The 16,906-nt window shown below is 41.3% G+C and overlaps 1 protein-coding gene across 2 annotated transcripts in view; it reads right to left on the bottom strand.

Annotated features, from left to right (window-relative positions):
• Window positions 1-16,906, bottom strand: part of LOC124546032 (mitogen-activated protein kinase-binding protein 1) — a 922,513-nt gene that overhangs the window by 446,211 nt on the left and 459,396 nt on the right. The window lies entirely within an intron of this gene.

Raw genomic sequence — 16,906 nt, 5'->3', positions numbered from 1 at the left:
GCCATAGAACATCTTTACGCTGTCAGGTTACAGTTAGGGTTGGGTTCAGGACATTCTCTAAAAATCAAGAGAGCATTCAGGTCAAAGTATCGATACTTACCTCTGATGAAAAGATAAGTGTAGATACCCTACAGACTCGAATCTAGCTATCTCAGCTTTTAAAACCAATCTACAATAAAAAGAGTGAGTCGATTTTTACTAGTTTGAAATACAATAATCCAAGCGTTATATTAAGCAATGTATTTATTTTCATTAATGATTAAAATTTTTAGAATTATAAATCTAAAACATAAAATTACAAAACAGATTATCAGCGAAACTGCTGAATAAGAGCCAAAAATAAATAGATTAGGCCGGCCGGAGTGGCCGAGCGGTTCTAGGCTGCCTTGGGCATGGATGTGTATGATGTCCTTAGGTTATACAGGTTTAAGTAGTTGTAAGTTCTAGGGGACTTATGACCTCAGATGTTAAGTCCCATAGTGCTCAGAGCCATTTGAACAATTTGAAACTCATGTAGAGTGTCCCACTACATCTGTTTCTACTGAAAGAGATGTTAATAATCCCGGCTGGGTCGGATATTTTCTCCGCTCAGGGACTGGGTGTTGTGCTGTCCTAATCATCATCATTTCATTCCCATCGACGCGCAAGTCGCCATGCGAGCGGTCTACCCGACGGGAGGCCGTCACACGCCATTATTACTATTATATTATAACAAGTAAAACAAAACTCCTACAAACAAAAGACCTATATTTACAAATCAAAGTAACTTCATTGTCATCTGAAGCCAAAAGCAGTGGCCGTTCGCAGCTTGCACATGTGAACAGTCATAAAATGATAAGTGTTTAATTAAAGATTCATTAGCAGTTTCTTTCGTAGGAGTTTTCATTTAGCCGGTTGGATTATTTCCGTTTTGTGAGAATGTCTTCTCGAGCCGTAGTAGTAGACGGCTATAGTTTCCCATTTATTCGGTTTCAATACGGCGTTGCAGCGCTTGATTTCATACAAATCAAAATGGCCGTCGTCTGCTTTCCTTTTTGTATGCTGTGTATTCTGTGCTATGGGTAGGAAGTAAAGCATGATCACGTGGGTTTGAACTCGCGCGCACAGTTGGATCAGCGCCAGGAAGCCGCGAAGCGAGAGCAGTACGCGGCTGCACTCTAGCGGCAGCGTCACGAACTCTTCGAGAAGGCGGGAGCACTCGCTTCGGCAGCCGAGATAACATCTGGTGTGTCAGCGTAGGCAACACACACAGAAGGCGACAACGACCCTTCTCGTACTACGCGAAAATTAGCCCCTCCGCCACGAGATGAAAGCAATTACCACTTCATTAACGGAGTCAGCAGTCTAGTTCCAAGCGTGCAGGACTCGCTACGCAGTCCGACAAGTGTTCGCCGTATGTCCATGTCGGGGGTTGTCGAATAAGCTATCACAAGCTGTTTTGTTAGGTGATAAAGTCAGTGGTCAGCCTGATCCGTATTGTCTCCTGGTTGGGCTCCTACGCAAGTAAGGCTTCTTCTCCGGGCAACGTGCTATATATTCATTTAGGCGATTAATGATTTCTAACAAATGGGTCCCAAAGTAGGGATAAAATTATTAAGTAAAGATTTTTTCCATTTTTTGGTTTAGGTATTAGGTAAAAGTCTACAAGTCTAGCAGAGTCAACTGATTTCGGTCTCTCTTTTCAGTTATCTTAACATAAGAATCGCCATAGAGGACGAAATCGGCTGATTTTGTTACACACGTACACTTTTGATATGACAGTCTTCTGAAATCAAGGTCACGGGAGTTTTGGTACGTTGGCCGACTGAGATAAGACTGGTCTACATACTGGACTTACATTCGGAAAGTGTTCAAATAGAAGTCCGGTTATGTGATTTATGTTCTCCGTTGCAACCGTAAACGGCTACAAGATAGTGATTCGACTGATTTTGAACATAGTTACAGTTTATTTCCTAGCCCATCCCTGTGAAATCTGATTTTGTACTCCATCTCCAAAAACCTCAACCGAAAGTTACATTTTAATCTTCGTTCCTCCACATTTACGAATAGAAATCAGATCTTCATGCAATATTACATTCCTGGACTAGGGTTGCGGGTAGTGGGGGGAGAGAATGTTAACAGTACTATGTAGTAGTAGCAGACGTTTAGGAGTAGTAACTCAGAATGATTAACCGGAGAGACAGAACGAAATGAGCGAAATTATGATAACAGTAGAGTTAAATTAATTATATTACAGACCCTCGGAAGGAGGATATGGTTTATTGTCCTAAAATAACACCAGTATCGGAAATCTGAACGGCCAGTGTGCGATTTGCAGGGGGGGGGGATGGGGGGGATTTCCCCCCCTCTGCATCAGACCATCCCCTCCTCTGGTTTTAGTTTGTGCATCCCATCCTGGGATGTTTATTGCTCACGCACTGGAGTAAAACTTCACATATAATTTAAATTTGTGGAGCCGAACACTGAAAGTTTTTAATACAGTCTTACTATTAATATGTATGCTTATTAATTTTGAAAAACTTTTATGTAGTAGGTAAGCATTTCAAAACATTTAGAACTAAACGACAAGACGACGCACGCCACATTTCCGTTGCATGCCACGATGTTGCAAGACGTCGCCCCAGCGTAAACGAGGCTTTAGAGCCAGGTCTGTATTGTATGGTGGATGTGATGTGTTGCGTACGAAACTAAAACCTGCAATCAGATCCAAACGTCGTGGAAAACTGCGAAGAGGTGTCATCCTGCAGCAAGATAACGCTCGCCCACATTCTGCCAAACGGACAGCCGGCGCAATAAAGGAGTTGAGATTCGAGGTGCTGGAACACCCACCATACAGTCCAGACCTGGCTCCAAGCGATTTTCACATGTTTGGACCCTTAACGGAAGCACTACAGGGGAGAAGGTTTCAAAGCGATGAAGACGTCATTGTTGCGGTGCAAAATTCGTTACAGATGCAACCGATTAACGTATTTTCTGATGAAGTAAAAAAACTCGTAAAACGTCGGAAAAACTGCATTGAAGTCCAGGGAGGTTATGTAGAAAAATAACGCATGTTTCAGTTTTCTATCATCAGAATAAGTACAGCTTTCCACAAATGTGCCTTTACTTTTTGAATTCCCCTCGTATATCTGTATGTAGATGATTTTGTAAATAAGCTTTACCTATAATGTACTTTTAAAGATATAACAAGGGATGGCTTTTCTGATAGTGCTTACGCGTGAATAGTGAGATTCGCCATTAACATCTATTTATAAATAACTGTTTAACCATGGGTAAAGCCACGGTCCAAGCTAGTAACATATATAATTATACTAACCCCCTAAGACATCCCCCCCCCCCCCCCCCCCACTGGTAAAAGCACAAATCGAACACTGGTAACGGCACTGACAAAAACAATGGAATAGCGACGAAAAGTGAGAACATACCCAAATAAAGATTTCAAAGCTGCTTTTAAAGTACAGCAAAGCTATATGGAGCGACGGATCATCTCCAGTTTTGTTAGAAAACACGTGTTAAGGCAATGCAATATTGCCATCGCCCCTCTCCTTCCCTCCCCACACATATGCTCTCTCTCTCTCTCTCTCTCTCTCTCTCTCTCTCTCTCTCTCTCTCTCTCTCTCTCTCTCAACGAAATTGAAATCCAATGGAAACATATTGGAAAAGCTGGTGGCCTGATTTAATTGGACCCATTTATTCCAACGAAACGAAATGGTGCCATACACTCTAATCCGTGGAATGCAGTGAAATGATACGTACTTACTCGACATACGACCCTTCAAGCGATAGCACAGAAAAAAATTGTAAATAACTGATCCACAGAAGAAAAAATACACTGTCTGCTTGTAAGTGACGTCTCATCGCTAAAGCGGCGAAGTCCATACAATCTAAGAGACGAACTCGTTTCATCATTCTGAGAAAACGTAAACGGTAGCAACCAGGCAACAGCATTCCACACACCTGTTTATTGGTCTCTCTCTTAAATTTATACCCTTCTGCTATCCTCCGTCCCTGCACTACTCCACTCCACTCCACAGCCAAATTAACTACAACTTGCATAATGAAGCCTGTCAACGTAAGACTTCTTTCATTCATGTTCTGTCATAATGCTCTTTTCTCCCCACTTCCACTTGGTACTTCACATTTATCTGCAGTACTATTTTCCCAAAAATTCTAGTCTCTTTTTGTCTGTACTGTTAATTGCTCATCTTTTACTTTCATGTCACGCAGCAGTTCAAACTCGTGCTTTTTGAAAAAAGGCTTTCAACACTTAAATTTGTATTCATTATCCACATATATCTCTTTTTATGAAAGGCTTTTCTTCCTATTGCCAGTCCGCATTTTATATCTCCACTACTTCTGCGGTCGTCGGTAACTTTGCTGCCAACTAGTAAAATCCTTCTACTTTATGTTACTCATTTCCTCATATAATTCCCTCAGTATCTGCAAGTCCTCTGCTGTTTGACAGAATCTCTATTCCATCGACAAGCCTTAATGCTATTGTTAGTTGTCCCTGAACTTATAATTACCTTCCAGAATTCCTCCTTAGCTTCCTTAACTGACTGCTCTTTTCATAGATTATGCAACCTTATCTCACTCCCTTCTGAATTACTTCGTCCTTTTCATGACCTTCGACGCAGAATTAGAGAGTGACAGTACAGAACGTGATGTGTCCGTCTTAGTACACATTCCAGTAATTAATCACAATCACATCTACCATTTGGCCTCTCTCAAGAGTAAACAGCGATAATAATACAACGAAGTTATGAACGCACTCTCATACTGCGGTTACTTGTTGACACAGCTCAACCATAGAATGCCTCTTACAACTGGTATAATCAGACCTACTCCTACTTTCTGCCGACCCACATTTCGCCACATACCACCTCCACATCTGCGGGGGTAAAGTGCACCAGTGCGGTAGTGCAAAGAACTACGGAAAAACCCTCATCTCCCTGCTCAGGCAGACATTCGAAACGTCAACAAAGCAAAGCTTCGCTCTCGTCACCCACGGTTGGACACCACAAGGATGTCAGTTGACAACGACTTCAATATTATTGACCGTTGGAGACACACATGGCAAATTGATGCGGCTACGGAAGAACTTAAAGATGCCGCGCGGATCGATCAAGACTCCCGGCCTTGCACTGCCATGCAGAAGCTGGTGGATCCTTATCAGAAGATGAATCAGCACTGGAAGGTATGACGATCGTCAACGGAAGTGGAAGAAAATAACTTTCCCAAGTGGTTGCTGTCGCACTTAAAAGCGGACTATTCACCGTGTAATTCAAGAATGTCCTCTGAGAGCATTCCCTGGATATCCAATACAGTTCCTGGTGACGACGAAAGGATGAATAGAATACATTCATGATGTGGATATTAATTTGTAATTTGAGATGATTGTAAATATTTTTGTGGCGTATCCACAAGCTAAATAAATAACTATTGTTACTTGGGGCTGATTTCTTCCCAGCCAGTTCTAAGTGACTAACTGAACAAAACAGAAAAGAAAGAGAATCAGCTATCATTTTGAATTTATTCGCGCTGGGATCATTAACAGGCATCTGCAGGTTTTTTTTTACGTCTGGTAGCCAAGAGAGTTTGACGTCCCATCGACAACAAAAAGATTATTATTTGCCGTGGCCATTATCAAGTCATGTCAAAAGAACCTGGAGGAGCGTGGTTTCAGGAAGAGACTAAACTCTATCGCAGACTCCGTCACAAGAAATGTATGTGTGAAGTAATGGTTTTACTTGTAGGCTGTTCTTTTTTCTCTAATGATGACTAGGGAGTTTCAGTTGTAATCTGCGTGTATTTTTCCGCAAGATGTGTGGATATCTTCTCAGCTTTTGGACATAAGATATGAGCCGATAAAACGTCGCGAGAGTCGACTAACCGTAAGCGATGGAACTTGAAATATATTCAGTGAGAGTTTAATTTTGCAGCCACGGCGGCGTTATAAAAATGTTTCTGTTTATGTACATAAAAAGTATTGGTTTATTTAAATGTATAAAGGGCGTGGGAACACCGAAAACATACTTTGTTTTGTCAGACTTGATACAGATAAAAATCAAAGAAATTCATGCGCCCTGTATTATACACACATTTTCTTTGTTGTAATGAGAGGTGAACATAGCAATTTTTTGAAGAACGCAATATAGTAAATGTTACCGAAAAGAGCTACATCCATTTACTTATCAGATTGCAGCCTGCTATTTCGAAAGAGTTCGATTACTCTTTTACAATGATGTTTGCTGAAGTTGAAGAATAGCAGCGTTGCTTGTCGTCATAATTCGTACTAATACCAGGTTCTCACAACTGACGTCCTGAAGGGCCAAGGACACACCATTCGGCTCCCGCACTTGAACTGGAGCGGTCGTCGGCGGCCAACACGCACGACCTCGTGTACCGTCCGCCCACAGGCGGACAAAGACGCGACCCAATACCAGGCTCGCCGTGCCTTCACTAAGGGCGTTCTGACTCAACGCCAGTGGTGACCTTTCGAGGGCAATAAATATCAGAGATTTGTTTCTAAAAATTCATCCCCCGTTTTAAGGATGTACGTTCTTCGCAACGTCCCGGACATTTACAAGCGCAAGAATTGTCAAGCTGATACAATAAGAGAATAGCTCAGGGCAAGTAAGTCCAGCAATCAAAGAATAAACGAAAGAATACATAAACACAATGATGTTTAGTGATGATTACGGATGTTTAGTGATGATTACGCATGTTTAGTGATGATTACGCTATTAGTCAACAAACTGATGATGATCTTCAGAAATCTGTTCATTGTCTCCAACAGATCTGCTGGGAGTATAACACGAAAATATTTTTGCGAAGACCAAAACTATGGTTTTAGAAGAAAATGTTCAGTCCAAAAAATAACCCTAGGTAACAGACGTACTGAAAGTGTCCCATTTCCAATATCTGGTCTGTGGCACATCTCATTACATCGATCACAAACTGAATAAGTACCATGCCATGTTTGGAGCAACCCGAAGAACATTAGATGGGAAAACGATAAAAGAAACAAGAGGGACATTTTATAAAGTGGTTACTGTACCAGTTTTGCTTTACGGCTCAGAGATACTGGTGACGAGTGTTGAACATTAAAGAAAAACAAGAAGTTCAGAAATGCGCTTCCTGAGGTCAAAATAAGGCTGCACGACATTGCACAAGTTTAAAAATGACAGTCTGGGGAGAGAAGTGAGAATTTTTGAAACAGAAGATAAAATCGATGAAAATGAAGATAGATAGCTCTCACACCAGACGCGAATATAGCAATGAAGACTAACAAATGTGGTTTTTAGCATAAATACATAATGGTGGAAGAGACGCTGGAAGACCAACGATACATTGGCAACAGCTTCCTCTGTTATGGGAACAGGCTGCTGAAGAAGAAGAAGCTAATAAAGACAGTCCCATTTGAAAAGCATTTTTACTGAAGAGCCGTTATTATATGTTTGGGAACCAGGAGAAATCGCAGATAAGGTCGAGCGAATACAGCAGATGCAGCAGCAATTCATAACGCAACTCAAGTACGTTTTCTGCGACAACTCCAAAAGAATTTGTTGTGGTTAAACATAACCTTTTTCTTCACCAATTTCTTACAGAAAGAGTCCAATATCCACCTGTAGTACTGTCCACTGATCTTTTTCTTTTTCCGTTAAGCCTGAGTACGATGCACTTCGATCTTAAAAAAATCCCCACTTTAGCTTTTCTGGCCGAAGAAACCACTTTCTTTTTCTTTCGAGTAGATTAATCCGTAGCAACCTATTGTTTTGTTTCGTTGATTGGTTTCCGAAGTGTAATGAAGAATCCAGGACCCATAGACATTGACAGATCGACGCTTAAGTTGCTACTAACGCAGCTTCGAAGTTGAAAAGTTACACCAGCTTGTCGTCAGCTGTCAGTAATAGTGGCTCCCACCGGGCCGACATGACTTTCACCGCCAAAACGTCATATAAAACATTAGTTACTGTCCTGGCGTCACACCCACGGCTTCTGTTACTCCGCGTACTTTCGTTCGATGTTCATCGACGATCATGCCATTAACTTATTCAAATGGTTTCTTCGGTAGCCACATCTGCCGGCCTCTAGCGCGGTGCTCACAAAAACTGTTCGACTAAGTTTACATTCTTTGAATCAATAGATCAGTTGTCATCTACGGCAGAGGGTCAGCATAAGCATCACCCAATTTCACTTTCTACTCCTCACAAGTTTTCCCGTTCAAAAGCTCCCAACGATACTGCACTCATTCAAGAAATGGGTTTCATATCCAGAGTAATGTATAAATCAGTGTCACTTTTATTTCAGCGACGGCTAGCAGTTAGCACACGATAGTAACAACAACCTGTCTCATCAGTGGGATCTGTGTTCAAACATAAGTACTTATTTAACAGCCCTCGTACACACAGATTGTGCGTGCGGGAAAGATTCGCATTCATCAGCTTCTCTTCAGCGACAGCGTGTTTTTATGTCTGTACTTTTTTTTGTACATTTCTAAGTTGTCTCTATAAGAAAAAATGTAATACTTGCTGAAGTTGGGACCAGAGGATTATTATTAACTTCTCTGATCAATGAGTTTCATCTCCACCATACATACATAAAACATAAAATTGAGCTACACAATAAACGGTACTAATGGTACCTCTGTCTTCTGATACTCGAAGAGCTGGGAAAAGCGCTACACCATGTAAGGCTCAACAAGTTATTTCGACACTTAAATTCAAAGCTACGAAGAGTTTTAGCATATTCGACAATATAGGATGGGGCAGCTGAAGCACAGCATATTTCACTTTTGCTAAATCTAGCACAAAGCATATAGTCAGCATCGATTTAATCAAAGTGAGCTATATAATTTCAGTTTCTTATTGAGCTAAACATGGCGATTTCAAATACCTGTACGACATTATATCTTTTCCCAATCATGTTTTCACGAGTAACTAGGCACTTTTGTATGAAGGACGAATGTGGGGCATCTTTTTCACTGTAGAGTGAGAACGGATTACACAGAGACAAAATTAGAGCAGTTTTCACAAAACTGTTCGCTTATCTTTGAAGAAACACTATACTTGTAATATTAAGGTTATTTCGATATACCAAAAATTAGGATACGATTCAAATTTGAACTCAAATGTTGACCCTATACCCGATCTATTAATCTATAAAATTGCAATTTCTTTCCTTCAGGAAGGTTCAACTCGACGGGTTTTCTTTTTACGTTCTAGTAAATTCTTGCAACAATAAAAAATGTTCAGATAAAAACGTTCAGATAAGAAATGTTCAGATAAAAAATGTTCAATTTTGAGAGCTCTATTCAAAGATGCTAACTGTGAACAACCCATCTCTCGGTTTCCAACAGATGCCAGGTAGTAGAAGGTTCACAATTCAGGCCGTTCTTAAAGGGTTACTTAAAATGCAATACAAAACTTTCCATGTGCTCAGTTAGGTTCCGTGTAGTAGATTTTTTTGTGAAAACGTCAGCATAAAATCATAACAAGTATTTCATATTAATATGTAATTAAATTATCATCTCTTTAATACAATGGTTACACGGTGTAGTATAATGGTTAGAGGATAAATGGCGTTATTGGCCGGAAGACACACTCTCTGACTGTTCGTCCGCCTGGTGCAAGCCTTTCTACCTGACATCACTTGGGAGACTTGTGCATCCATGATGATGATGGTGATGATGATGATGATGATGATGATGATGATGATAAAATGAAGTGATGACGACCACACAAACATTCAGTCCCTGAGCGAACAAAATCTCCGACCTGCTCGTGAATCGAAGTCGCGAACACGCCGTCTTGATGTAGCGAGGCCAAGTATTAGACTAGCCCACGAGCTGCCGACGTTACATGACAGATAAATGACAAATTTGTACTATCGTTGGCCGTTATATGCCCGATGCGGCAGCTAAGGAATCGCTGTGCGCCGTGTTTCATCTCGTTTTCGACGACGCTGTCGCAGCTCTCGATTCTCTCGACCCAGGACTTTTTAGGCTTTCTGGATTCCTTTCGACACGAGATTTTCAATTTCGTAATTCCCAAGCATATGAGACGACATCTTTCATTGTTTTGCAATTTTCAAATTAATAATACTGGTTTTCCCTCAAATTCCGGCAAATATTTTTATTCTGTAACAAAGACACACATGCACCGACAACCGACATTGCGAGATGACGTCACAGGACAGACATGATCTATCCGTTGGGATGTCAACCACTGTTTATGCATTAGCAGTCTCGTAGTTATTAGCGATTCAAGGAAGTTCGAACGACGTACGAATAGACAATTTCACACAGAAAAATACATTAAAAAAGTATTCTTCTCGAGGAAAGGAGCTGTTACGGTAGGCCTGGGACAACAGAATATCCTAGGAAGTCGTTCAGGCGCATTTTCTCTATTGCTTCGGCAGATATTAGCATATTCATTTCTGCACTTGGTAGACTGTTTCAGCCTAAACAGATACTTCTCAACAAGTGTTTCCTGCGTCGTCCATTGTCACCCTAAAACGTCTGTTCCTAGTTACATTATTTTAAGTGGAATTTTATGAGCCCATTCGAAACACTGGTTCCATATTAATCAAGAGCAATATTCGGATTAACGATGTGCATTAAAATCGACCACAAAACGGTAATAAGAGCCAGTACTTCAGCAGTGATTGAATAAATTGACTTTTAACAAACAGAGGGAGTAGACAATTTTAAAAGGAACGCACGTGCTTTTCATCATGGATGAGTGCTGTTTGGGCTGCCTGTACTAACCTGCTGCATAATTCTTTTTGCCATCGTGTGTCTTTGCGACAAGATCACTTAGTAACTATTTTGTTTGTTGAGGCATGGGTATCGTGGTTCTCAGGCATACTGATAGCTATTCTGAACAAGAAAGAAGGCGTCATTGTGTAGATACATTTCTGTTTGCAATACATCGAATTCTAGGAACTGGTGATTTGTGTCCAGAGAAACAATATCGAAAATGCCTTGTGCGAAATCCGAACAATATTATATCGCTGGAAAAGTACACGTAAATCAAAATATCGCAACAAAAGTGGTCGCTAGAAAATTTAAAAGTCTGGTGCATCGTACTGAGCTAAAAAATAAAAGAGCGGGCACCTGTGGAGGACAACGTTAATCTGCTAGTCTTTTGTAAGTGGACATTAAATTGGAATTTCCACATTTGACAGTTCAGAGACGAGTCGACATATCGCAACACAGATGTGCAGTACTGCGACACATTTCATTCGGCCACGCAAAGCTGCCGAAGATGCCGTGTCAGAAGTCGTGGCAAATTAATCAGATGAAGGTATTCAAAGTGGAAATGTTCCAAGTAGAAGAATATACTAGCGGTATACATTTGTGCTGCAAGTTTATACAAATACGCAATTTACTACGGTAATACAACTAGAAGGTTGTGACAAGCAAGAAAATAACCTTGGCGAGATAACTGTAGCATAAGCAGTTCCGGGCAACCTCGACCTTTGCCAGGCGTCGAACCAGTAGTTCTGGCTACACGCACGGCGCTGTACAAGAGCAGAACGTGACCGAGGCCTGGGCTGTGAAACACTCCGTCTGCAGGACACAACTCTCAGCGCCACAGTCTCAGGCGGGAACAATAGTCAGGCAGAAACTGCTGACGCGTGCGGCGGAAGGACGGGACAAAGAGGGCCTTTCCAGACGCCCCTATCAGTCGATGGCATCAATCGCATCCGAAACGCCACAACAGAGAAAGGTCCAGTCTCTGCCCACCATCCAGGCTGGAGAAGCACGCACCCCCCCTGCCCCCCCCCAATATAGTTAACCATAATACCCAAATGGATATGGAGCAACGATAATTTTCGAGAGACGATAAAATAACTTGAGTTTGAAGGACAAACCAAGGCACCAGTTTTATGTGAATGCAGAACAAACTTCAGGCATGACACGGAAGAAATGATTGAGATTTGCCCGACACCTTACGAGGCTGAACAAAAACATGAATGAATAAAATAAAACAGAAGTGGAAAGTGACTGTAGTAAGTGGGAAAGAGATCAGCATACATCCAGCTCTAGGGAAACGGTGGAAGATTGTAAATGAGCTGAAACGACGATCAACATTAGGATGATGAAGCAGAGTGACCTGACGCACCAAGAAAATTAAAGGTAGTGAGGAAGAAGTATTTAACAGGCTACTCGTGATCCTGAAGGGTTTAAACTCAACCAATAAATAACACTGCAATACAGAGCGAATTGAGTACATCAAAGCCAGCTGTCCACTCCATGACCATACTGGCGTCGAAACTTCCTGGCAGATTAAAACTGTTTCATATCAGCGCACGCTCCGCTGCAGAGTGAAAATCTCATTCTGGAAACATCTATACCTATCGGAAGAACGAGCATTCTGTAGCTATCTTACAGTAAAGTGTCAAAATTTAACATAACCCTACTTCCTCCAGCTCATGCAAATTGAGCAAACAGCTTATAAAAGCACCATTTGTTCATGGATGGTCCCTGAGAAAATCTCGAAAAACCATCACATTTGGGTACCTAAGCCACTAATTGTGGGGATGGTCACGTCTATAATTTTAATCTTCGCATCTCGTTGAATTGTTTATCGTACGTTCTTAAGATATCCTCGGAGAAGTACGAAATTTTTTTCGACATCATTATCCGTCACGGAGAACCAGGGGTTCAAAGTTACCGTACTTAAGCAGAAAACTGCAAAAAACGGTTTTTTGTCATTTTTGCAGCGTGGGAGGCAGTTATCTAAATAACTAACCACAGAAAATGGTTCGAATAATAACTGCCCATTGTTTACACATTTATCTAGGAACGAAATTTTCCAGTTTACGAAAATCTTTATCCATTATCAAGTCACACCGGAAAAACCGTTGTTTTTGGATATCAAAAGTGCCAATCATGGGAATGACCGCTTCTACAATTTTTATTTATGGTGAATCGTCGAAATTTTTATGACATGTTCTTAAGATGATATTCTCGGGGATATTATCCGTTACCGAGATCCAGAGTTTCAAACTTACCATACTTGTACACGTAAAATATGAACGTAATATCCTGTCTGGGCCGACGAAGCACCGCACAAAAAAATTATTTTCTTATACGAAACCTCTTCATATGTCTTTGTATGCTGTAAATGTAGACTATAAATGTTGTGAAATTTTATGTCGAGTATTGTAAACATACGTTGGATGGGAGACATATTTGTGTTGGATACGAGACAAATTTTTGTTCACCTTATATTATGCACACTTATTTGTTGTTTGTATGTGACAAAGTACACAAATAAACTGTCAAAACTTTACTGACCTACAGAATTCTTTTTATATAAACAGCATACACACTTCTGTAACAGAGAAGAGGTGACCAGCTGAAAAATATTCCTGTGGAAGCACAGAAAAGCGGCGAACCATTGTCTCAGTCCTCATTCTGTCTTCCTCAAAAAAAAATTTTTGCATGCGAGCATATTCCTGCTTTTTCATACTGTAAGAGAATAGCAGACAATGAGAGTGACGGTGGAAGAGACAGAAAGTAGTAATAGTGGGAGAGGAAGAGAGAGGACAGAGTGGTGGCAGGATAGAGGAAGTTGCAGAGAAAGAGATGTGGATGAATTCAATAGTTGTGGGAGCCAAAGTGAAAAGATAGTGAGGAAATGAGAAAGAGAGATGAGTGACGACCATACATAGGCTGGGGGGTCTGGAGCCCCTCCTCTCAGGCTGGTGATCTTTAACTCAAAAACATTTTTCCACTTTCCCCCATCCCCTATACCCCAGTGTTAAAGTTTCCTGGACTACGATTCAAAACTCAGAGCAAGCCATCGCCTAGGACTTGTGTGGAGAGGAGACAATGGCTGATGAAGAGAAAGATAGCAGACTGCAAGGGAGAAAGAGAGAGGTGAGAAAAGGAATGGAACAAAGACAATGGCAGCGGGACAGACGCACAGAGAAGGTGGAATAGAAGAAGACGGTGGTAAGGAAGGGCGAGAGAAAAGGATGAAGGCAGTGACAATGGGAGGGAGAGAGAGAGAGAGAGAGAGAGAGAGAGAGAGAGAGAGAGAGAGAGAGAGAGAGAGAGAGAGAGAGACAGCAAAAAGTACCAATGGGAGAAAAAACAAATCAGTGGGAGGAAGAAATACACAGACAGTGCCAGTAAGAGAGATGCTGAGTTTGAAGTCTAACTTACAGAGAGAGACAAGGGGAAAAAGATTTAGGATGTTCTGTGTTGAAAGAGTGCGAATATGTTCGCATGGCAAAATTTTTGGTGAGGAAGGCGGAAAGAGAATTGAAGTAGCTAGTTCCCCACTTTTCTGTCAGAGTCTTTTAGAGAGCAGCATATTCGGATTTTTGTGCTCCAAAGGAGCATTTTCCAGCTCGTGGACATTATTATTGAATGTTGAAATTATGCCAGCAAGAGACTGATAAAGATGTCCCAAAGCACTTTCTACCTTGAATGGAAGAATAAATTTAGCTTCACTTTTCCTTATGTTTTCGCACTACTTCGCACCGTACACAGAAATAGAAACAATGTATGTAAAGAAGAGGTATTTCAGATATCAAAACCCACAAACCAGTGGGCTAAATGATTTTTCAATTATTTTCTCTTAAATAACTAGATAACGTTTCGGCTGCGTGTGTGTGACTTCGAAATTTAGCATTTATTTTCCCATCTAACTTTACGTACAGATCAGACACGACATCTGGGGCCTTAATTCACTCTCCCTCACACACAACAAAAATAATATCAGTTAAGACACAAAGGAATTAAAGATACTGGCTGTGAGCGGGCATTATTTGAAGTCAGTGGGGAAAGTTGGAAATCCGAAACCAGGTCTCCTGCTTACTAGGCAGATGCTCTGACATTAAGCCATACCGACACAATGGTCAATACAACTGCACATGGATTAACCTAGGACGCCTCTCGTCAGACGCAAGTTCGCAACTTCTCAAGGCACTGCCGATGTAGTGCCCCTTGTCCGTATCCTCATTAGTCGCAATATTTCACCGATTCCCGTAAGTGTACGAGCGTGTTATATAACAATTTCTTTTGCTTTATAATACAGAAAATTACATTGAAAATAACGTACATGTACGTTCTTTCGACGCACCAGAAAGAGTGAAAGTTTCACATTACTAACAAAAAATTTTACTATGAAGAAAGAAAGACTTTTCATTGTTCTCATCCGTGAACCTGGTTCACACCAAAATACAAACTCAGAATAAAACGGACACATAAGTTACCTTCCCGCTGACATGCAGCCATCTGGCAGTCGCTGATTGTACTCCTCTCCTCCTCAACTGGTAATTCCCAGTTTGGCCGCCATAAGTACTCACGAATGTGTTCTTTCAAAATCGCTAGGCAAAGCGAATTATCAAGTGCTTATGGAAACAAAGTAGCCTCATACGACAGTTTAGTCTCATCAAACTTCTTACGCACGACAAAAGCAAATGAAACGATCTTACAATCAAACTGATTTCGACAATCCGCGTGTGGGAGAGGGCATAGCTTGTTACGACAGATGTTTGGGAGGCACAACGAAAAGTAAAGACAAAAATATAAATGTGAGCGAACGATACTATAGTTCAAATCTTTTAATATGGCGGCTCGCGCATGCCCGCCCAGATGCGGGAGATTGCTGCGTTGCCAGTTGCACACGCCAAGAGAAGCAGCACCATAGTATAGTATAGTTCGCAAACTTACGCTTAGGGTGGAGCGCGCAGTTTATGGAGTAAAGCCACCACGGCCGCATTAACCCTGTCGCTGCTTCAGAGACGTGCTCCCCGCATTCCGCGCGATTTTGTCATCACTGCACTGCTCGCCTGTGGAGACACATGGTGTTCCGACTGCTTTGACACACTTATCATTCGATTTCACAAAAACTATTTGGCCCAAAAATTTGATTTTTACACATCTTCTTGACTGATACCTTTCCCCCCATAAATGACTATTTTGTTTCGATGTTCAACGCAGTTATTGTGCAGCATTAAATGTAGTAAACCACTGCACGAAATTTTGAAGAGTTTGCAGAGGTAAAAGTTCACAGCGTATACTTTCCGTATGGTCGATTTTAGTTGCCACTAGAAATTTCAAAAAATTACAGTCAAACGAATAAAATTCATGAAGTAAAACACTTCGATATTGTTTTTAAATAAAGAAAATATTAAGTATCGAACAAGATTTGAACTCGGAATCTTTTGCTTAACAGCGAAACACCTTAACCGTTACGCTAATGCAGTTCGTTGTTCAACAGAATTCCTGGAGTACTTTAAATAATCAAGCAAAATACCGACAAACACTGTTTGTATGACTATGAATTACTCACGTTTCATCGAAGTACAATAGGAAATAAACAATTACCGCTGTTCTTTATTGCGAAAAATCGGTTAGTGAGAACGAATTTCCTTGCTATCACCTGAATTAGGAGGCTTATTGCTTGTTTGGTTGAATTAATTAATAGAATATGAAACAGTTGGTATAAAGAATGCTTTTTCCAAACTTTCTTTTGTAGAAAGCCTGCTATCAAGACATTGCTTTCGTTCAATTACTTTGTTTATGACTGTACGTTTCTGAAACTGAAGATACTCGTCCGTCCTCTGCACTGCAGTCGAGCTCTGGCAACGTCGTTCTCTGTTCATTGGCTGACTGTGTTTTGTGATGTCAGATTCACAGAACGAACCTAAACTCGGCCGCCGTCGTAAATGACGCGCACTGTAGTCCCTCACAACAGGACAGCGGTTGGATGGTGGGCGGGAGAGTGAAAGGATACACGAAATACGATAAGGTAGCTCGCTGGTAAAGATATGGACGCAGGCATTGCGATGGTTCTCACAGAGCGCGAAGACCTGGTGACCTCTCCAACAGGCGGCCTCGTAGCGCAGCCGCCGGCAGGGGCCGCGCTCTTCGCCGTCG

The sequence above is a fragment of the Schistocerca americana genome, chromosome 8 (genome assembly GCF_021461395.2).
Source record: "Schistocerca americana isolate TAMUIC-IGC-003095 chromosome 8, iqSchAmer2.1, whole genome shotgun sequence".
Taxonomy (NCBI): domain Eukaryota; kingdom Metazoa; phylum Arthropoda; class Insecta; order Orthoptera; family Acrididae; genus Schistocerca; species Schistocerca americana.
The sequence above is the reverse complement of the archived record's forward strand: the minus strand, read 5'-3'. Positions and strand labels throughout refer to the sequence as shown.